Genomic DNA, 22,927 nt, shown 5'->3' on the forward strand with positions numbered 1-22,927 from the left:
ATACACACACACATACACACATATATACATACACACACACACACACACATATACATAAATATATATATACACACACACATATATACATAAATATATATACACACACATATATACATAAATATATATACACACACACACATATATATACATAAATATATACACACACATACATAAATATATATATATATATACACACACACATATATATATATACATAAATATATATATATATACACACACACATATATATATATATACATAAATATATACATACACACACACACTTTCGTATCTAAATCTGGTATCGGCTTCTTGAATTTCCGAAAGCAACATTTGATAATGGCAAATAGCAGAAAGGAATTCAATAGATAGGAAAGTAAGTGTGTGTGTGTGTGTGTGTGTGTGTGTGTGTGTGTGTGTGTGTGTGTGTGTGTGTGTGTGTGTGTGTGAGAGAGAGAGAGAGATTCGTTACAGCCCAACATACATAAGAAAGACTATAGCCTAAGTAGACTAATATATATTCGACTAAATACAGACAGAAATACCTATATTGTATATATATATATATAGATCCTATAGAAAGCTAGTCTAAAGAGGATGAAATCATACGACCATATATACATGAAAGAGAGATCGGTATATACACACCCAATAGAGAACAGTCTAAAACAGACAGCTGAGTGCATATTACACACAGTGTGTGTGTGTGTGTATACTAGAGAGAGAGAATGGAATTAAACCTATGAATATAGTCGAAGCTAACAATAGACGTGTGGTAAATATGTCCAGGTGAAGCAGCCTGCATGGAGCATGGCCGTTAAAATACGACACACACACACACACTAAGTGCTCATTCCAGATAATCTTAAAATTTTCAACAAGAATAAATCAATTTCTAGATTTGCAGCTATCTATCTATAAACACTCATTCCCTGCCTTCATCTCACCGCAAAAGATCGCAACGGTAATTGGCGAAAGTATAAAAGATAGATAGATACACCCAGTGGTTAGGGGGTTTTGTGCCGCCGAAAACCGGTGGTGTACGAATTCTTTACCTCTGCCACCCCAGAGACGACCCACTACACAGACGGACTATAGGACCTTTAAAGATATCTTAAATACACACGTGTATAATTTTAACCGAGCCAGTCACCTATCCAAGTTACACGTGTAGGTTCAGAGGACCTTCAGGCTCTTTGTGAACCCGAAAGAGCTCTTACATCCACAGGCGAAACTGACTCGACCGAAATAAAAACATCCCAACTATAGTATCGTGTTCATACACACACACACACATTCACCATCATCATCGTTTAACGTCCGCTTTCCATGCTAGCATGGGTTGGACGGTTCAACTGGGGTCTGGGGAGCCCGAAGGCTGCACCAGGCCAGTCAGATCTGGCAGTGTTTCTACAGTGTTAGGATGCCCTTCCTAACGCCAACCACTCCGAGAGTGTAGTGGGTGATTTTATGTGCCACCGACATTATATATATATATATATATATACGCGAGCGCGAACTTAAATACGTTTAGGCCCAGGCCACGAATAGCTTAAGTGGCTACAACCCAGGCATTTAATGACCACAATCCAATCGAGAAAAGAGATATTGCTTGCAGAAATATGATCCAGCTGTAGACGATTTGTAACAGGAATTTGTCACATAAACACGTGGTCTTATATTATTTATAATTTCGTTGACAAGCAAAAAGTCTAGTCTAACCCAAAAAACGTTTCTACGTAGTTTGAAATAGAAAAACCAGTAAAGCGAACAAACACATCTGTCGCCCTACATTTTCAAAGATTTTCTGAGAAAAACTGCACTGAAAACCTAGTTTTGCATAATTTCTGATAGACATACACAATAGATTCCCGATGGTAAATATTTCGTAATGGAACAGTTCGTACCTCGGTGTGAGATCTTTTTTTCATAGGGTTTTTCGAGAGCACTCAACGTGTCTGGGGAAAGGAGCCGTTTACGCGTGATTTATGCGAAATAACCTGGGAAAGGAAAACCGCTGGTGGGGGAACTCCGACGTCTCCACCACCTTACCCCCCCTCCCATGAGGAAAAAAAAGGGGGGATTGCTGCGGGTTTGGAGGTCAGACACGTTGAATGCACTCGGAGAAAAACCCGGTGGAAAGAAATTTGGCGGGTTCTTCACGAAATATTTACCTATTTGTAAAATATTTATAAAAACAAAACCGGTAATTTTAACAAAACACACATTCAAGTCAGGAGGTATAGGAAGTGAATATTATATTTAACCAAGGGGTTACAGCCGTTTCACAACTTTTTCGATTAGTATTAATTTCAGTGTAGAACAAATTATGCTTACACGCGTCCTGCATTATACGATGCAACTGTACATTCACAAATCGGCAAAAATAAAGAAAACTAGCCCACCAAATCACCAATTATTCAACTATCCACATCATATACCACTCGTGTGTGTGTATACACGTGCACGCTCATAGAAAGTAAAGCTAACTGGCTATATACAACATAGGATATATATATATATATATATCCATCACGGCTGATCTTACCAACCTTGCGTGAAACCGATTGGTACGATCAGCCGTGGTGGTCATATAATACTGTACATTTCGGATTATGTGTATATATACACATACACACAGCTGTGTATCAAATTTGTAATATTTTATCCATAAACGGCTACTGAGTCTAGTTTAACCCAAAAAAATGTTTCTACGTAGTTTAAAATACAAAAACCAGTTAAGCGGACAAACACATCTGTCGCCCTACTTTTCAAAGATTTGAGAAAAACTGCACTGAAAACCTAGCTTTTCATAATTTCTGACAGACATACACAATAGATTCCCGATATATTTTAAAGTAATTAAACAAAACTCAATATGTGAGGGTGCGCCAGCAAATTTTACGACTTGTTTTATCACAAAAACTAACGATTTAGCTACGCACGAATTTATACATCTACAGACACACACACAAGCATGCTCCAGCCATTGGATTACGGCTATGCTGGAGCACAACTTTGAGGGTTTAGCGCAGTGTGGTTTTCAACCAGGGTTTCGCAAGAAGTTACAAAACTGCTAAAATCGGCAGTAATTTTAAATTCTCCTGTGCAGATATGTGTGTGCATAAGACTATTAAATTATTGCACAGGGGTTCCTCGAGCCAGAGGAAATGTTTCCTTGGGGTTCCGCTCCAGCAAAAATGTTTAAAAGCACTGGTTTAGCGGAACCCGCTAGCGTTAGGATTGCAGTAAACAAGCCACAGTCTGAAGGGGAGGGGGTCGCTTTCGATAAGCCCGTTCAAAGGCAATCAAATTCTATAATATGCCGGTTCGTCTTACCGACACAAATGGAAAATTTCTACATTTCTCACTCACTCTACAAGCGGAAGCTTATGGATAACTTCAAACGATGGAATATTGATCTCGCTTCTGGGAAGACACTGCTGAGAAACGAAACGAATGAAGGTGGGGATTCATTAATTAAAAACGGTTGGAAGCAAGACAGAAACATGATTTACTAGAAGAGGAACCAGCTTGAAATGATTTTGTCTGTGGTGATTGCGGGTTCGCAGCACAATATAAGCATGGTTGGGCTCGCCTAAACTGACCCAAGATCACCGGTCTGCACAATTACGTCTCAAAGGCCAACTCGAGATCAAAATATGGACAACAAGAAGCGGGATCTGTCATTTACGACTACAGGAGAGCTCACCATTTTATATATATATATATTGTATAGAGGGCATTATTACACACAAATGCCTCACACTAAGAGGGACATAAGTCATTACTACCAAAATTTCACTAATCGTACCTAATGCAGTTTTCGAAGCAAGACATTTAAAAAATGAATTTAGTTCTATATCACCTGTGATTTCACACTTAACGCATCAAATACGACTATGTTCATCAGTAGAACTGATTCTGAACACATCATAAATAAACGATCAATATACCTGGCGAAGTCGAACAGACATCTGCTCTCTCCGGCGAAGCACATGGAAATGTTTATACGATGGCTCAAAAGTCAGAACATCACTGGTTACACCAACTGTTCAACTATCCACATTTTAAAATGTGGTGAGAAAAGGCCCAGTTGTCAAGCACAAAATACCAGCCATCTGAAGGACAATTTTCAAAACTAAAAAGATTTTCCATTCCTGGTTTATAAAAGAATCTCAATATCTAATAAAAGGGGTTATACTTTGAAATGCTCTAGTGACTTTTGGGCCACCTGGTATGTGTTAGTGTATATATAGACATACATGTACAAGTTTAATTTACAAATTCCCGACGATTAGGACATAAAAACCCCCAGATCGTATCAACGTTTAAAAAAAATCAATTTTTACAAAAACGTTTATTAGCCAATCGTTATGACTGAAAGAAAAGGGTAAAAAAATGCTGGAAAAAAAAAAGGGGGCTCATTATATTTCACATATTTACAGACATCTTGTAATGAAGCAATCAATAGAGGTTCAAACTAAGATATATTTTATACATCATCTTGCGAATATGCTGCCATGGGTTTCTGCAGCCGGATGCCCTGCTTATTGCCAACCAGTTCACAGCATATAACCCAGTGCTTTATTGATGGCACTGACACTATGGGTTCACCATGCAGCTTAACAGAGTTTGAACCCCGAATGGAGAGGAAGGACTTTGGGACCTGAGCACAGCTCGTCCCATCTTCATGTCTCGCTGCAAACAATTTCTTCCAGAAGAGAAAAAAAAAAAATCAGACGGGCAGAGTGAAAAAGAAAATCCAAGCCCAAAAACTTTATCGGTCTCAAAAGGGATGAAAGGCCAAATCGACTGTGGTGAGATCTGAGTATATAGGAACTGGAACGATTACCATGGACCAAAATCCAAATTATCATTTAGCAAGTCATCACCATTCCATGCTTGCACCAGTCGGACAAAGATTTTCAATGCCCATGCCCTTTGTGTAAACCAATCCTCACCTGGTTTTAAGTAAGGCAACATTCTCCTAGAGCAGGCATATTCTCACATAAGACTTGACCGACTGCTCGCACGATGGTGACAACACACGAGCTTCTACCAGTTTTCATCAACAAAGAACCACTCACAAAGCTTTTGGTCAGCTTGAAGCAATAGAAGGCACTTGTGCAAAATGCTCCACAATGGGACTGAACCTGAAACCTTGCTTGATAAGAGCAGTATGTAACCACACAGCCACGTCTTCACCTATATCTGCAGCCAACATAAAGAATTGGTTGCTATCCAAAAATAACCGGGTGATTAATATTCAGTTGGAAACTGGATATTTTGAAACACCTAAGCAACAACAATCTGAAGGATTAAACAGGTTTTTATAAACACTCTCTGGCAGATAACATCCTAAATAAATAGTTTATCTTGAGTAGATGTATTTGAGCATTTTATACCACATATACATGCACATGTAACAATCTCGATCTGTTTATACTCTTTCCATAAAAATGTTTTCTTTTTGTTAATCATTTTTTTTTCCTTTTCTAAAAAAAATTATAAATAAAGACGTTAACCATCTTTCAAAGTCATGTAATTTTAGATAATCTGAAACCTCCATTGCCAACATAGTGGAAGTCAATTATCTGCTTTGGAGACAGCACACGTACAAGGGTAAGAAAACAATGAACCCTGATGTGTTGGTTTTTTAATTATGTATATATATATATATATAAAACAATTCTTAATCAAATAGCAGTGATCAATGACCTTCAGGCTAATTTTATCTTATTTTCAGAAACAGTTTATGTCCATTTTAATCAAAGATATTATTGTATAGTTTAAGACTGGCTCCTTATTTAAACCATGAAATGATTTTATCTTCAGTCTTATCCTAGATTGTGTGTGCATGCACTGTTCCCCATTAACAAATAAGTACAACTTCACCTATGTTGGCAATGGAAGCTTCTAATTGGCTAAAATGTGATATTTTTTATTAATTTCTAGGGGTGGCTCTTACCAACTAAAACTACATCAATGCAGAAAATTATCCATGCCTCTTACTGTCTGTATCTAAATAAACTAATGTCCTTGAAGAAGAATCAGAGCATGGCAGGTTTGAGACAGTGGATACTGGAGCTTGTCTAGTAAGAAAATTTCAATCAGATTATGTCTGCCAGATCTACAGGATGTGAAATACCCACTTCTTATGCAAGTGCTAACTTGCTCTCTCTAGGTACCACACAACACATAGGGTAGCGAGATTTTGCTACTCAAACAGTTTAGCATTTAAACCAGCCACAATCAGGCCCAGATGGTCCATTTGTTTTATGTACAAACCAGCCAGATCTGGTTTCTCACACCTAACCAACAATGTCATTCTAAAAACAATCATATGATCAAAATCTTGAAGCTACAAGATTATGCATGATTAATTCAAGACAATGCAAATAAATAAGCATCACATTTAATCAGACAGGGTTAAGCAACTGGGCTACGGCCCTCATTGATGTACCCAGACCTGCAGGAGAACTTGATCGTCCTGATGACACCAGACACCAAACAGCAGCTGAGATTTGTTTCCTTTGGCTACAGATGAAACATCCCAGCCATCCAAAGGCCTCCAGCTCTTTGCTGACCCTAAAATACAAAGGAAGCAGCCACATTCAACAACAAACAAACTAGCTCCAAATCACTGGGATAGGCAGCTAGAGCCACAAGCACAATATGTGCTTTTATTTACACTTCCAGTGTCAGATATGCAATCTGCCATTGTCTGGTGCTGCCAACAAGTCTGAAAGAGAAATGAGAAAGTTAAAAACTTTGACATGTCTTAGAAACATTTTGTGAGATTGGCTTCCATTTAAGGCTTGCTAAAAATCTTCACAAACACCAGATGCATTTCTATGGCTGTGTATACATATATATGTATACACACACTTTTTTATTTATAATTAACAAGGTGGCTAGAATTGAATATAAATTTATTTTCAAGCTGTTCTTAGACATAAAACAAAGAACTTCCACCTTTAGCTTTGTCTATATATCATTGTCCTACATTATAAATAATACTGGGAAAGTGGCATTTTCTCTCCGTACCTTTGCAAAAATTTTCACAACATATTCTGAAAATGTATTACAATTATACATCATTATATATCTACCCCATTTGTAAAGGTATTTGTAGAAATTTCAAAAAAAAAAAAAATCCGAAAGGTGTGAGAGAAATTAACATGAATTGGTCACGTTTCCTCATAACAAAATAAAAAAAGTTTTTTGGGTTTTTTTTTTACAATTATACATTATATATCTACCCCATTTGCAAAGGTATTTGTAGAAATTTCAAAAAAAAAAAAAAATGGTCCAATTTTTTTTTTTTTTGCAAGTTATGAGAAAATAATGAAATTTCCTGCAAATACCATTCAAATGGTGTAGATTTCGATTATATCAGAAGTCTATGTGGGGGGGAAAAATAAATGAAAAAATCCGAAAGGAATGTGAGCGAAATTAACATGAATTGGTCACGTTTCCTCATACCTAAAAAAAAAAATTTTTTTTTTTTTTTTTAATGGAATTTCCTACAAATATCTATTAGGCGGTAAAAATTACTATAAATTCTGATGTAACTAAACACAAATATATTTGTGGAAATTCATAAAGCTATCGAAGAAGAGACGAGACGAGCGAATTTTTCCGCGACTCCCCTCCCGATCATCGGAAAATTTTTTTCATAAATTCTCATCCACAGCATCTGAAAGGTTTCCGTAGAAAATTTTTAAAAAATAAGGTTACGGAGGGCGTATGCCATACCTTTAATATACACTATTATTTTCTAATATTAGATTCGATCTGAACCCGCACTGCTAGGGAAAGAAACTCAGTAAGCTGCCCCAGTGAACTGTGTGGATTAAGGACACACGGACACACACACACACACCCCACCGCACCTGCTGTCACGTGTATGCAATTTCCAATGGCTTCCATGCTACACGGAAAATATTGCCGGAGGAGGAGGACACATTCCACGTTGCGGCAAAATTTCGTTTCAAATAAAGCAACGCTTCCGTAACTCAAAGACTTTGTTCTATTTCACCCGGTATTTTTTACCGGCCAGCTTCTTGTAAAACCCTTCGAACCCACGTGTTTATTGCAAAAATTACATTGTGAAGATACCTAATGCTTCGATCTATTGCCAATAAATTATATTTTAACACCTATCGGCAACATTTAGGCATGGTAGTAACGAAATGGCGATCTTTCGTCTCTAGTAGACCTTTCCGTCGATTTCCGTAAAAAAAATTTTTTTTTTTTTTACATATGGGCTTGCGGGAACTTTTGAAGTAATGAGAGCGAAAGAGGCTAAGAGAAAGCGATTGTATGACGAGGGAAGTTCTTTTGAAGTTACCGTGCATGGGAAGCATTGATGTACATGTGTGTGTGTGGGAGACAGACAGTATGTTGTGTAAGTGAAGTGCTTCTGTTAGTGTGTGTGAAGAGACAGAGTAATGTGTGAAAGAGAAAGAGATAACTGAATTTTTTTACTCGGTGTATGTGTATATGTATGTATATTACTTCAAAAGTTCCCGCAAGCCCATATGTAAAAAAAAAAAAAATTTTTTGACGGAAGGTCTACTAGAGGCGAAAGATCGCCCCTATCTGCAACATTTAGGCATGCTAGTAACGAAAGAATGGCCGAACTGATCCCATTTCATCATTTTCACTCTCCCTCAAATTTTGAACAAAATACACATTAGATTTAATGCCTAAATCTCTGTGTAGAGCAGTGCGCTCCGCAACCTGAATATAATTTCTCCCCAATTGTGCCGCTGAATGTAGAAAATATAAGTGTGCCGCAAGTGAAAATCGGTTGTAGAGTACTGGCCTTGACCACCACCGACGGTTTGAAACCTTTCATGGCGGGTTCTAATCGAAGCGCGAACACACGCATGGACTTATATATATATATATATATTTATATATATATATATATATATATTTTTTTTTTTGAGTGGTAGAGTTCGTTCGTACAAGAAAATCCAGTAAATTCAAATATAAGCAGCACGAATTTAATCCGCATTGGATTAATAGTTAAATCTGTTAGTTTGGACAACCATCAACGAATGTGCGATCGTAGCTAATTCTGAAATACGGTTCGAAACTGACAAATCAATCGATATTGGCCTTTGCCGAACAAATATATGTCACTTTGAGACCAATACCGATTGATTGCCTTGAAACCTTTAAAAGGCGAGTTCTAATGAGTAAAAAAAAAAAACCCAGTAAATTCAAAAATACTTAAAATTAGAAGCAGGGTTTAAAAAGGAAGTTTTTCCCGCAAAAAATAACGGTACCTAAGGTTTCTGATGGAAATGGGGCGGGCAAGGGATTAATTACCACAACCAGGAAATTCACCACGGAGAATTCACACAGCAGTTCTCAACCAGGATTCATTGATTTTTAAATTGGGAATCAATAAAGGGGAGCCCTTGAAAAAAAACTTGCTTTAGAAGTATATAATGCAAGAAACAACAAACAAAACAGGAATTTTGAAAGCAGTTTCTACAAAGCTAGACTTGCCTAAATATCAAATAATTAAGGAGGTCCATCAGAATAGAATAGTAATCTAAAGGGTCCATAGATAAATAGTTGAGAACCCCTAGTTTAAAGCGTAAATTAAATGTGTATAATTTCTCTTTAATGCTTTAAGCAGACACACACACACACGCAGCTCATAGCCCCCTTTATAAATTTTTGGTGAGCACAGTCGGGGTAAGGCAATACAAAAAGGATCTACCAAGCTTTAAGGTCAGGCATAGCTTAGTTTTGAAAAAAAAAAAAAAAATCTCTAAAAAGTCAACGAGTGCTGTTTGCTATATATGATTGATATATAGCAAATCGATCACCGGTCAATTCCTGAAAACAGAGACTGACGTTTAAAATATGAAAAAATTCGTCATCGGTGTTGCAATAAAAAATTTTTCTAAAAAAAAAAATCAATAAATGGGTGTGTGAAGAGAAACAAACCGAGGGGGGAACATTTTTTATTTAAATAAAATAAAATCTTTTGAAACTGGCAATAATAAAATTTTATATATTGCTAACAATATTTTTTTTTTTTAAATTGGGACGCTAAAAGTAAATAGTGCATATATTATATATCGACCTCAATTACATCACTTAGTACCTTTAGTTCATCCATTCCGGAAAACAATAAATTAAAAACAAAAAACTGATTTCAACAAGAATTGAACTCCGAGTGTTATGAACAGGTAGAAAATAAAGCAACGTATTGTGCAACGCTTTGATGGCGATTTACCGCTCATTTTGTAAATAATTTAAACTTACATAAACATGTATATGTGCTCTAGTTACTAAAATTAAACCATTTTTCATACCTAATCTGAAGAAATACACAGTTTAAACTAACATTATGAAGGCATTTATATCTCCATGTAGTATGAAACGAGCGTAATCAAAGAATTAAATTTGGCAATCTTTCGTCTCTAGTAGACCTTTCCGTCGATTTCCGTAAAATTTTTTTTTTTTAACGTATGGGCTTGCGAGAACTTTTGAAGTAATATACATACATACATACATATACACATACACCGAGTAAAAAATTTCAGTTATCTCTTTCTTTCACACATTACTCTGTCTCTTCACACACACTAACAGAAGCACTTCACTTACACAACATACTGTCTGTCTCCCCACACCCCATCAAACACACACATGTACATCAATGCTTTGATAACTTCAAAAGAAATTCCCTCGTCATAAAATCGCTTCCTCTTAGTCTCTTTCGCTCTCATTACTTCAAAAGTTCCCGCAAATCCATATGTAAAAAAAAATTTTTTTTACGGAAAGGTCGAAAGATTGCCAAATTTTATATATGTGAAAAACAATCCCCACCCCTAGACGTTAATAAGTAAAACTTCTTTTCTCATATATCTAATCTTTTAACTATTTCAATAGACTGCGGGCCATGGTGGGAAACCGCCTTCAAGCATTTTAGCCGGGCAAAATGGACCCCCAGGACTTTCGCTGCCTTCAGTCTATCAATGAAAAGGCAAAAGCGAATTCTAGTTTCTCATAGCTTTTGTTTTGTGGGGGGGAATTTCCACAAAATTGTTTATTTGCGTGCTACACCCAAAGAATTCATACGATTGTGAGAAAATAAAAATATTTCTCCCACCCCACCTGCCAAATCTTTAAACCTGAATCGGTCATTTATCCAGAGATTATCCAGCTAGAGTGAGTGACCAGGACCTCTAAAAGATATCAGTGCCTTTCTTTCTCCCTTTCGTCTTCCCTTATAAAAAATACATTTCGTTTATGTATTAAGGACCACTAAAAGTTAGCAGTGCCACTTTCTCTCATTAAAATAAGCCCTTCTTTGAACAAAGCCCTATATTACACACATATTTCTGGTTTCCCCGATGACAGTTTGATCATATACACTGAAAATTAAAAATGGTCAAACAAAACGAAAATGATATACAGAAATCTACTTTTAAATGTCAAGCAGAGTATCTAGAATAAATTTTGTATATAATAAAATAAGGACACAAAATTAGGGCCTTTGAAGGTCAGCATCGACTACACTAAACAATGCATACGCACATGCGTAACAGTGGGACCTCTAAAAGTTAACAGTGCCCACCATATGACTACATACGCACATAACATACAAAGTGGGACAGCTAAAGGACAATAGAGCCTACATATGTCTGAGGGGAAATCAAATGTGTATATATAAATATATATATATATATATATATATATATTGATAATCTATTCATAGAATGTGTATTCTCAATGTCCTAATAAAACAAGTGACTAAAGATTTGATTTTAAAATTTTCACCATTAAACCCTAAGGTTTTATATACACACAACTGCTAAACAGTATATATAAATTACATATATTTTTCCTGTGTGTAAAATAGTGGGGACTCTAAAAGTTAAGTGCCACTATATATACACACACACATTTATAAATATATATACATACATTTATAATATATATACACACATTATTTCTCTATATATACACACACAATTATTTCTATATATATACACAATATTTTTCTATATATATATATATATAAACACGATTATTTCTATATATATACACACACACATTATTTCTATATACACACACAATTATTTCTATATACACACACAATTATTTCTATATATACACACAATTATTTCTATATATACACACAATTATTTCTATATATATACACACACATTATTTCTCTATATACACACACACACACACTTTCTATATATATATATATATACACAATTATTTTTATATATATACACACACACATTATTTCTCTATATATATATACACACACAATTATTTCTATATATATACACAATTATTTCTATATATACACACACACACTTTCTATATATATATAATATATATATATACACACACATTCTATATATATATATATATATATATATACACACACATTCTATATATATATATATATACATACACACACATTTCTATATATATATATATATATATATATACACACACATTTCTATATATATATATATATATACACACACATTTCTATATATATATATATATATATACACACACACACACACATTTCTATATATACATACATATACGCACACAGTGTGCACATGATAGCGGGTCGGCTAAAAGACAATTATGGCTGAAATTATATATAAAATTCATTTTCTTGTTGGCTAAAAATGATCTTAATTCGTCCTAATTCTAAGAATAAATTAGTAAATCTCTCCACACGAAGTGAAACATCATAATAGCCTCGACCTTATCGATCGCCGTTGAATGCCGGTTAAACGTGAGGCATTTAATAAATTGGGGGGAAAAATGTGATTACAGAAAAACCATGGAAAAGCTGGAAAAAAACGGATTAAAATTACATAAAAGTGTTAATAAATGGATGAGGAATGTTTTGGGTGTGTTTTTGGTGATGTTTCGTTGAAATTTTCGGCGTAAATCCTGCGCCGAATGCGAGAAAGAACAAAAAGAAGAGATAAAAACCAAGATGGCGAGATGAAGACGGAAGAAGAAGAAACATGGCGGGGGAAGGAAAAAAAAATGGCATCGATATTTCTGAGGCGGAAAACGGGCGGAAAAAATGGAGAAAAGTGGGAAGAAATTCATTGAAATTCAGAGCAGAGGGAATGGAGAATCGAATAAAATGGTTTTCATTTACCTCGGCTGTATATTTAACCAGACAAACGGGGGTGGAAAAAAAAAACTATGGTGTACAAACAGCGCGGCCGACACTAAGATCAACCAAAGTAGAACACCGCGAACTGGGGAAAGGACGACTGGGAAGAAAGACACAAGTACGCATGCGCCAACGGTACCTCGCAGCCAATCGCGTTGCAGCTTACACATTCAAGCGTTATTATCTTACATTTTGTGTTTTTCTTTTTTCTTTTCTCTCCCACTCTCTGTCTCTTACTCTTTTTCTTTTCTTTCACTCGCTCTCTCACTCACTCTTTTTGTTTCTTTTTGTCTGTCTTTATCTCTCTTTTATGTCTCCCTCTCTTTCCTCTCTCACATTCAAGCGTTATCTTACAGTTTATTTTCCTTTTTTCTTTTCTCTCCCACTCTCTGTCTCTTACTCTTTTTCTTTTCTTTCACTCGCTCTCTCACTCACTCTTTTTGTTTCTTTTTGTCTGTCTTTCTCTCTCTCTTTTATATCGCTCTCTTTCCTCTCTCTCACATTCAAGCGTTATCTTACAGTTTATTTTCCTTTTTTCTTTTCTCTCTCTCTCTCTGTCTCTTACTCTTTTTCTTTTCTTTCACTCGCTCTCTCACTCACTCTTTTTGTTTCTTTTTGTCTGTCTTTCTCTCTCTTTTATGTCTCTCTCTCTTTCCTCTCTCTCTCACATTCAAGCGTTATCTTACAGTTATTTTCCTTTTTTTCTTTTCTCTCCCACTCTCTGTCTCTTACTCTTTTTCTTTTCTTTCACTCGCTCTCTCACTCACTCTTTTTGTTTCTTTTTGTCTGTCTTTCTCTCTCTCTTTTATATCGCTCTCTTTCCTCTCTCTCACATTCAAGCGTTATCTTACAGTTTATTGTTTCTTTTTTCTTTCTCTCTCTCTCTCTCTCTCTGTCTCTTACTCTTTTTCTTTTCTTCGACTCGCTCTCTCACTCTCTCACTCACTCTTTTTGTTTCTTTTTTGTCTATCTTTCGCACTCTTTTATTCCTCTCTCTTTTCTCTTACTCTTTTTCTTTTCTCTCTCTCTTTTATGTCTCTCTCTTTCCTCTCTCTCTCACATTCAAGCGTTATCTTACAGTTTATTTTCCTTTTTTCTTTTCTCTCTCACTCTCTGTCTGTCTCTTACTCTTTTCTTTCACTCGCTCTCTCACTCTTTTTGTTTCTTTTTGTCTGTCTTTCTCTCTCTTTTATGTCTCTCTCTCTTTCCACTCTCTCACATTCAAGCGTTATCTTACAGTTTATTTTCCTTTTTTCTTTTCTCTCCCACTCTCTGTCTCTTACTCTTTTTCTTTTCTTTCACTCGCTCTCTCACTCACTCTTTTTGTTTCTTTTTGTCTGTCTTTCTCTCTCTTTTATGTCTCTCTCTCTTTCCTCTCTCTCTCACATTCAAGCGTTATCTTACAGTTTATTGTTTCTTTTTTCTTTTCTCTCCCACTCTCTGTCTCTTACTCTTTTTCTTTTCTTTCACTCGCTCTCTCACTCACTCTTTTTGTTTCTTTTTGTCTGTCTTTCTCTCTCTCTTTTATATCGCTCTCTTTCCTCTCTCTCACATTCAAGCGTTATCTTACAGTTTATTGTTTCTTTTTTCTTTCCTCTCTCACTCTCTCTGTCTCTTACTCTTTTTCTTTTCTTCGACTCGCTCTCTCACTCTCTCACTCTTTTTGTTTCTTTTTGTCTATCTTTCGCACTCTTTTATTCCTCTCTCTTTTCTCTTACTCTTTTTCTTTCTCTCTCTTTTATGTCTCTCTCTTTCCTCTCTCTCTCACATTCAAGCGTTATCTTACATTTATTTTCCTTTTTTCTTTCTCTCTCACTCTCTGTCTGTCTCTTACTCTTTTTCTTTCACTCGCTCTCTCACTCTTTTTGTTTCTTTTTGTCTGTCTTTCTCTCTCTTTTATGTCTCTCTCTCTTTCCACTCTCTCACATTCAAGCGTTATCTTACAGTTTATTTTCCTTTTTTCTTTTCTCTCCCACTCTCTGTCTGTCTCTTACTCTTTTTCTTTCTCTCTCTTTTATTTCTCTCCCTTTCCACTCTCTCACATTCAAGCGTTATCTGACAGTTTATTTTCTTTGTTCTTTTCTTTCTTTCACTCTCTCTCTCTCTCTCTCACTCGTTTTCTTTCTTTCTTTTTGTCTATCTCTCTCTCTCTTTTATTTCTCTCACTTTTCTCTTTCTTAGTCTAAATCTCCCTTTTACTTTTTCCTACTTCGTCTCTCTCTCTCTTACTCTTTCTTTCTGTCTATTTTTATCTTTCTTTCTCTCTTTCTTTTTCCTCTCTCTCACTCTTTTGCTTTCCCCTGATTCAATTCCTCTTTTCTTTCTTTCTTTCTGTCCATCTTCATCTTTCTTTCACTTTCTCTTTTCCCTCTCTCTTTTGCTTTCTCCAACTCAATCTCTCTTCCTTTCTCTCTATCTTTATCTTTCTTTCTCTCTACTTCATCTAGCTTTCTATCTACCTTTATCTATTTTTCGCTCTTTTTCTCCTTATCATATTTTCCCCCTCTCTCTCTCTCCCTATCGTATTTGCTCTCTCTTTTCCTTTTCCTACCTTTTCTATTTTCTCGCTCATTTCCCTTTCTCTCTCTCTTTCTCTCTGTCTACTTTCCCTCTCTTTGTCGCTATCTTATTTTCTCTCCCTTCTCTCTCTTTCTCTTTCCTGCTTTCTTATTTTCTCTCTTTCTCTCTCTCTCTCTCTCTCTATCTCTCTACCTCCCCCTTCTGTTTGTCGCAATTTAATTTCTCTCTCTCCTCGTCTTCCTCTCTATTTCTACCTCTCTCTTTCTTTCTCTTAATTTACTATTTTTTCTCTCTCTTCCCCTCTTCCTTTCTTCCGCTCTCTATCTACCTTTTCTCTCTCTTTCTTCTCTTCTAATTTCTTTCTCTCCTTCTCTCTATTACTCCCTCTCTTCTGATAACACTTTACTTACTCTTTCCCCCTTCGCATTCATTCTCCTCCTTCACATTTCTTCTCTCTTACTCATATTCCTCCTCCTCCATTAAATTTACGTCATTTCTTTCACTTTTTCTCTTCTTTTCTCTCCCTCTTCTTTCTCTCCTACTCCCCTCTCTCTCTCTATCTATCTATCTTTCTCCTTCTCTTTCTTTCGTCTTTTTTGATATCTGCTTCTTCTTACTATTCCTCATACTCCTTCCCTCTCCATCTTCTCCATCTTTCTTTTTCATTTTATTCTCCTTTCTCTCTCTCTCTCTCTCCTCTTTGTATTTCCTTTCCTTCTCCTGTCCACTCTCTCACTCTCTACTTATACCCTTTCTCTTCCTCCTCACTTTTATCTTCTCTTTCTCCCTCCTATTCATTCTCCTCCTCCTTTTCTTCTCCATTTCTCTTTTGGCCTTTTATCTTCTCATCTTTTCCCTCCTTTTCCTCTTTACTCAATTCTCTATCTCTCCTCCCTCCCTCTCTCCTCTTGTTTATCTTTCTTCATTTTCTTCTTTTCTTTCTCTCTCTTCTTTCTCTTTCTACCTCCTCATACTCCTACTCCTTCCTTATGCTTCTCCTACTCTCCTCCTCCACCTTTCACCTTTTCCTTGTTCTTTCACCGACTGCTGCTTTACCCTTCCTCCTTATTAACCTCCTATCACTTCCCCTCATCTCATCCTCCTTTCTCCTTGAACCTCTCCTGCAGCTTCGAGTCCTCCCTCCACTACTCCCTTTTTATATTACTTCTCTTTCTTCTTTGTTCTTCTGTCACTGATTCTCCTCCTCCACCTCCACCTCCTCCTCCTCCTCATCTCCTCCATAGTTCTCTATTCTTTTCCTTCCCCTTCTTTGTTCTTTTGATGCTGCTACACTCCTTCCACCCCCCCCCGTTTATTCTCCTACTCCCTTTTCAACCCAATGTGTCTCTCCTCCCGCTTTCCCTCCTTACTTTACCTCCAATTGCTTCTCTTCTCTCCCCCTCCTCCCTTCCTTGTTACAGCACCTCTTCCACGCCTCTCCTTTCCCTTTCTCTCTCTCTCTCTCTCTCTTTGCATCACTCTCCCCCTCCTCCATTATTCTTCTATCATCTCTCAATGACGCACATCACTCTCTACACTTTCTTTACTCTTACCATTCCCTCACACTACATCCCACTCTTTCTCTCGTTTTCACTCTCTCTCTCTCTCTCCCTCTCCTTCCTTTCACCTTCTACTGTTTCCTTTTCCTTTCTTTCCAGCAGTACTTTTATCTCCTTATTCTCTGTTTCCTTTCACCTTTTTTTATCTCACTACTCTCCCTCGCTTAACTCTCCCTCTCTCTTCTCCTAACTCTGCTCTTTCATAGCACTCTCTTTGTAAATCTATCGATCTATCTGTCTGTCTGTCTCTCTCTCTCTCTTTCTCTCTTTCTATCTATTTAGCTTTCTATCTATCTGTCTATGTTTCTATCTAGCCATCTGTCTGTCTGTCAGTATGTCTGTTTCTCTATCTATTTATCTATCTATCTATCTATCTATCTATCTATCTATCTATCTATCTATCTATCTATCTATTTATCTATCTATCTATCTATCTATCTATCTATCTATCTATCTATCTATCTATCTATTTATCTATCTATCTATTTATCTATCTATCTATTTATCTATCTATCTATCTATCTACCTATCTATCTATCTATTTATCTATCTATCTATCTATCTATCTATCTACCTATCTATCTATCTATCTATCTATCTATCTATCTATCTATCTATCTATCTATCTATTTATCTATCTGTCTGTCTGCCAGTTTCTCTGTCTATCAATCTATCTATCTATCTGTCTGTCTGATGTACGAGTTTTATTGTCTATGCCAGACTTGTTTAGGGATCTTTTGGCAACAGCCTACTGCAACTGGCAGCAAAACGAGGGTTTCCCTACTTTTGTGAGCCAGGGAGTAGTGACACTACTAAAATAATAATAATAATAATAATAATGAAATTATTGTATACAGTGCTCAGGTGCACCACAACTTGTCAGAAAGTGCATATAAAGTACATGCAGTAATGTAGAAATGTCTGGAAAGTGAACATGCTTGTGTGTGTATGGAGGGGAGAAAATCAGGTGTAGTGTTGGCGAATCTCAGGAAGCATGGAAGTCTTGAAGGATGCAGTGCTCCGACAACTAACAACTGATGCCGGCAGTTTGTTCCAGGCTTCGGCAACTCTCAGTGTGAAAAAATGTTTCCTAAAGTCATGGGAGCTGTGCTGTTTTCTGACTTTGTAAATATGTCCACGGGTGTTAGATGGGTGGAGTTTGAAGAGGTGCTCAGAGTTATTGTTTGTGCGATGGTTGATAATTTTATGCGTGTCTGCCAGGTCAGCTGCCAGACGTCGGAGTTTCAATGTGTCCATGCCCAGGGAAGTAAGGCGTTCAGGATATGGCAAATGCCTGATGGAGGGTATTCTTTTGGTTGCACGTCGCTGAACAGCTTCCAGATGATTGATGTCCTGGGCAAGATAGGGGTTCCAGACCGGTGATGCAAATTCCAGGTGAGGTCTTACCATAGCTATATAAAGCCGCAGATAGATAGCCGGAGAAAGACCAAAACATGGAGAACGATATAGATAATTTCCGGCCCATCTCTCTGCTCAACACAGATTTTTAAATTTTGGCCTAAAGTGCTAGCCGAGAGGTTGGTGCTTATCATCAAGAAACTAGCCGACAAGGTGCAAACATGCTGGGGAGAACTATGCCTGACAACCTCCACCTCATGTGCTACATCATGGACAGGGTAGATAAGGAACCTGGCATGGATGAGGTGCTGATCAATTTGGATCAATCGAAAGCGGGTGTCCTCAAGGTGGCTGGTTTCGGTCCCATCTTCCACCGTTGGAACACTGCTTTATACAGCAGCATTTGCTCGGTAGATCGAGTGAATGGCCGTCTGTCCAAGCCTTTCGACATCACTCGTTTGGGCCATCAGGGATGTCCCTGCTCGTCACTTCTATATGTATTGACTCTAGAGCCACTACTACAGAAGCTGGTGACGCTGAGGGGCATCCCGTGAGAACCGGGATGCCGGACAAGCATGTCTGCATATGCAGATGATGTCACCATCAGTGTCACGTCTCAGGTACATCGACCCGCTTGACGAGACACTAAGAGAATACGAAACAGTAACAGGAGTAAAAATTAACCAGAAAAAGTCAGTGGGTTTGCAGTTCAGCACCTGGAGAAGCAAGCCCATGCTGTCCAACAGCATTTCCACCATGGATCGCTGGACCAACAGGCCAGTTAAATTACTTGGGGTCTGGTTCGGTCCAGACCTCCAAATGGAGAAGAACTGGGACAAGATAACAAGTAGAGTGGTCATTCTCACTCAGCTATGGGTCAAGAGGAAACTATCTCTAAAAGGTAGGCAGCGAGCTGGCAGAACCGTTAGCACGCCGGGCGAAATGCGTAGCTGTATTTCGTCTGCCGTTACATTCTGAGTTCAAATTCCGCCGAGGTCGACTTTGCCTTTCATCCTTTCGGGGTCGATAAATTAAGCACCAGTTACGCACTGAGGTCGATGTAATCGACTTAATACCTATGTCTGTCCTTGTTTGTCCCCTCTGTGTTTAGCCCCTTGTGGGTAGTAAAGAAATAGGTATTTCGTCTGCTGTTACGTTCTGAGTTCAAATTCCGCCAAGGTCGACTTTGCCTTTCATCCTTTCGGGGTCGATAAATTAAGCACCAGTTACGCACTGAGGTCGATGTAATCGACTTAATACCTATGTCTGTCCTTGTTTGTCCCCTCTGTGTTTAGCCCCTTGTGGGTAGTAAAGAAATAGGTATTTCGTCTGCTGTTACGTTCTGAGTTCAAATTCCACCGAGGTCGACTTTGCCTTTCATCCTTTCGGGGTCAATTAAATAAGTACCAGTTACGCACTGGGATCGATATAATCGACTTAATCCCTTTGTCTGTCCTTGTTTGTCCCCTCTGTGTTTAACCCCTTGTGGGTAGTAAAGAAATATATCTCGAAAAGGTCAGACTGAGGTGGCTAATGACAAAACTGGAACCCATACTCTTCTGCTTTTTGTGTAAGGGAAGCGTTCCAATGGTCAGGTGATCTATTTGCTGTCATTATCTGCTAAATGGAGGGCTGAGTATGCCATGGTTAATGACACACAGACATGCACTGAGACTGAGACATCTCAGGTGTTTCATTGATGACGGTGAACAGGTGTGGCCTCCGTTTGTGAGACACGCTTTACTGCAGGTCTTCTCTGACTGAACTGCAATCATGGATCAGAAGCTTGAGAGGCGGTTGGATGGAACCTACACTCGCCTCCTTATGAGAGCTCAAAATCTCTCATGGAAGCGCCATCCAACCAAAATGCAAATATATGGGAAACTACCACCTGTGTCATCTCTTGTGAAAGGTAGGAGAGTCCAGTTTGCTGGACATTGTTGTAGAGCTGAAAAAGAAGTAATTTCTATTGTTCCCCTCTGGAAGCCATCTACTCACGATACCAGAGGGCGCACACTCTCCTACCCTAATGTAATCTCCAGGGATACAGGCATCCAGCAACAGGACCTCCAAAATGATATGATGGACTGTGAAGTCTGGCGTAGCATGGTAAATTCCATTGTCTTGACCACGGTCAAACAATGATGATGATGATGGATCAGACAGAGACCAGTGACGCCAAGCTTTGGAGCAGATTTGCCGTCCAGGTTCAGACATATGTGACTTCAAATCCATCAAGGTGTTCTATAGAGGACTAGTGGAGGAGAGGTCCAATGCCATTTTTGGGGAGAACCTGGGCATCAACAAGAAATACCTGACTTGCCTCTTCAGGACCACTTTCGGGCCAAGACCTATACTCTCTTTTACTCTCTTTTACTTGTATCAGTCATTTGACTGTGGCCATGCTGGAGCACCGCCTTCTAGTCGAGTAAATCGACCCCCAGGACTTATTCTTTGTAAGCCTAGTACATATTCTATCGGTCTCTTTTGCTGAACCGCTAAGTGACACACCAGCATCAGCATATATATTTATGTGAGCTGAAACTAGAATCAATCAATCAATCAATCATATATATATATATATATATATATATATATATATATATATATATATATGTATGTATATATATATATATATGTATCATCATCATCATCATCATCGTTTAACGTCCGCTTTCCATGCTAGCATGGGTTGGACGGTTCAACTGGGGTCTGGCAAGCCCGAAGGCTGCACCAGGCCAGTCAGATCTGGCAGTGTTTCTACAGCTGGATGCCCTTCCTAACGCCAACCACTCCGAGAGTGTAGTGGGTGATTTTATGTGCCACCGACACAGGTACCAGACAAAGCTGGCAGACGGCCACGCTCGGATGGTGTTTTTTATGTGCCACCGACACAGGTGCCAGACGAGGCTGGCAAACGGCCACGCTCGGATGGTGTTTTTTATGTGCCACCGACATAGGTGCCAGACGAGGCTGGCGAAAAACCACAATCGGATGGTGTTTGTTACGTGCCCACAGCACGGAGGCCAGTCGATGCGGTACTGGCTACGGCCACGTTTGGATGGTTTTCTTGTGTGCCACCGGCACTGGTACCACAAGGATACAAATTCCATTGATGTTCATCTATTTTGATTTGGTTTGATTGATTTGGTTTTCACTTGCCTCAACAGGTCTTCACAAGTGTCACAAGAAGGAAGGTATGCACAGGTGGACTGACTAGGTCCCAGGTAGGGCCCACGGGTTATGGCTTCACTAGTCTTGCCGGGTCTTCTCACGCACAGCATACTTCCATAGGTCTCGGTCTCTAGTCATTTCCATGGTGAGACCTAACGTCCGAAGGTCGTGCTTCACCACCTCGTCCCAGGTTTTCCTGGGTCTACTCTTCCACGGTTCCCTCGACTGCTAGGGATTGGCACTTTCTCACACACCTATCTTCATCCATTCTCGCCACATGACCATACCAGCGCAATCGTCTCTCTTGCACACCACAACTGATGCTTCTTAGGTACAACATTTCTCTCAAGGAACTAACGCTCTGTCGAGTAAGTACACTGACATTACACATCCATCGGAGCATACTGGCTTCATTCCTCATGAGCTTACGCATGTCCTCAGAAGTCACGGTCCATGTTTCACTGCCATGTAGCATGGCAGTTCGTACACATGCATCATACAGTCTGCCTTTTACTCTGAGCGAGAGGCCTTTAGTCACCAGCAGAGGTAAGAGCTCCCTAAACTTTGCCCAGGCTATTCTTATTCTAGCAGTTACAGTTTCAGCGCACCCACCCCCACTACTGACTTGGTCACCAAAATAATAGAAGCTATCAACTACTTCTAGTTTTTCCCCCCGGAAAGTGACGGAAGTTGTTTTCTGCAGATTTTCGGAGGTCAATGCTCCCAAGCATCTGCCACATACAAAAACTATCTCTCCAGTTAGCCTACCTTTGACATTGCTGCACCTCTTATGTGTCCATAGCTTACACTGGGTACATCTTATAGAGTTTCTACCTACACCTTTTCTACAGATCGAGCAGGGCCATAATCCTGAAGACATTTGTGGATTGTCTACCTTTCTACTTATTAGTACTTATATATACTCTCTTTACTCTTTTACTTGTTTCAGTCATTTGACTGTGGCCATGCTGGAGCACCGCCTTCTAGTCGAGTAAATCGACCCCAGGACTTATTCTTTGTAAGCCTAGTACTTATTCTATCGGTCTCTTTTGCTGAACCGCTAAGTTACGGGGACGTAAACACACCAGCATCGGTTGTCAAGCAATGCTAG

The 22,927-nt window shown here is 38.4% G+C and overlaps 1 protein-coding gene across 4 annotated transcripts in view; it reads right to left on the bottom strand.

Annotated features, from left to right (window-relative positions):
- The window catches only part of LOC115225449 (keratin, type I cytoskeletal 9), a 42,694-nt gene extending 29,351 nt beyond the window's left edge, over positions 1 to 13,343 (bottom strand). For all 4 annotated transcript variants that reach the window (XM_029796408.2, XM_029796407.2, XM_029796409.2 and 1 more), the window contains exon 1: positions 13,187 to 13,343. The gene's annotated coding sequence lies outside the window, so the exon portion shown is untranslated. The remainder of the gene's footprint in view (positions 1 to 13,186) is intronic.
- Positions 13,344 to 22,927: the final 9,584 nt, after the last annotated feature.

Source organism: Octopus sinensis, linkage group LG27 (assembly GCF_006345805.1).
Source record: "Octopus sinensis linkage group LG27, ASM634580v1, whole genome shotgun sequence".
In the NCBI taxonomy this organism is placed as follows: Eukaryota; Metazoa; Mollusca; class Cephalopoda; order Octopoda; family Octopodidae; genus Octopus; species Octopus sinensis.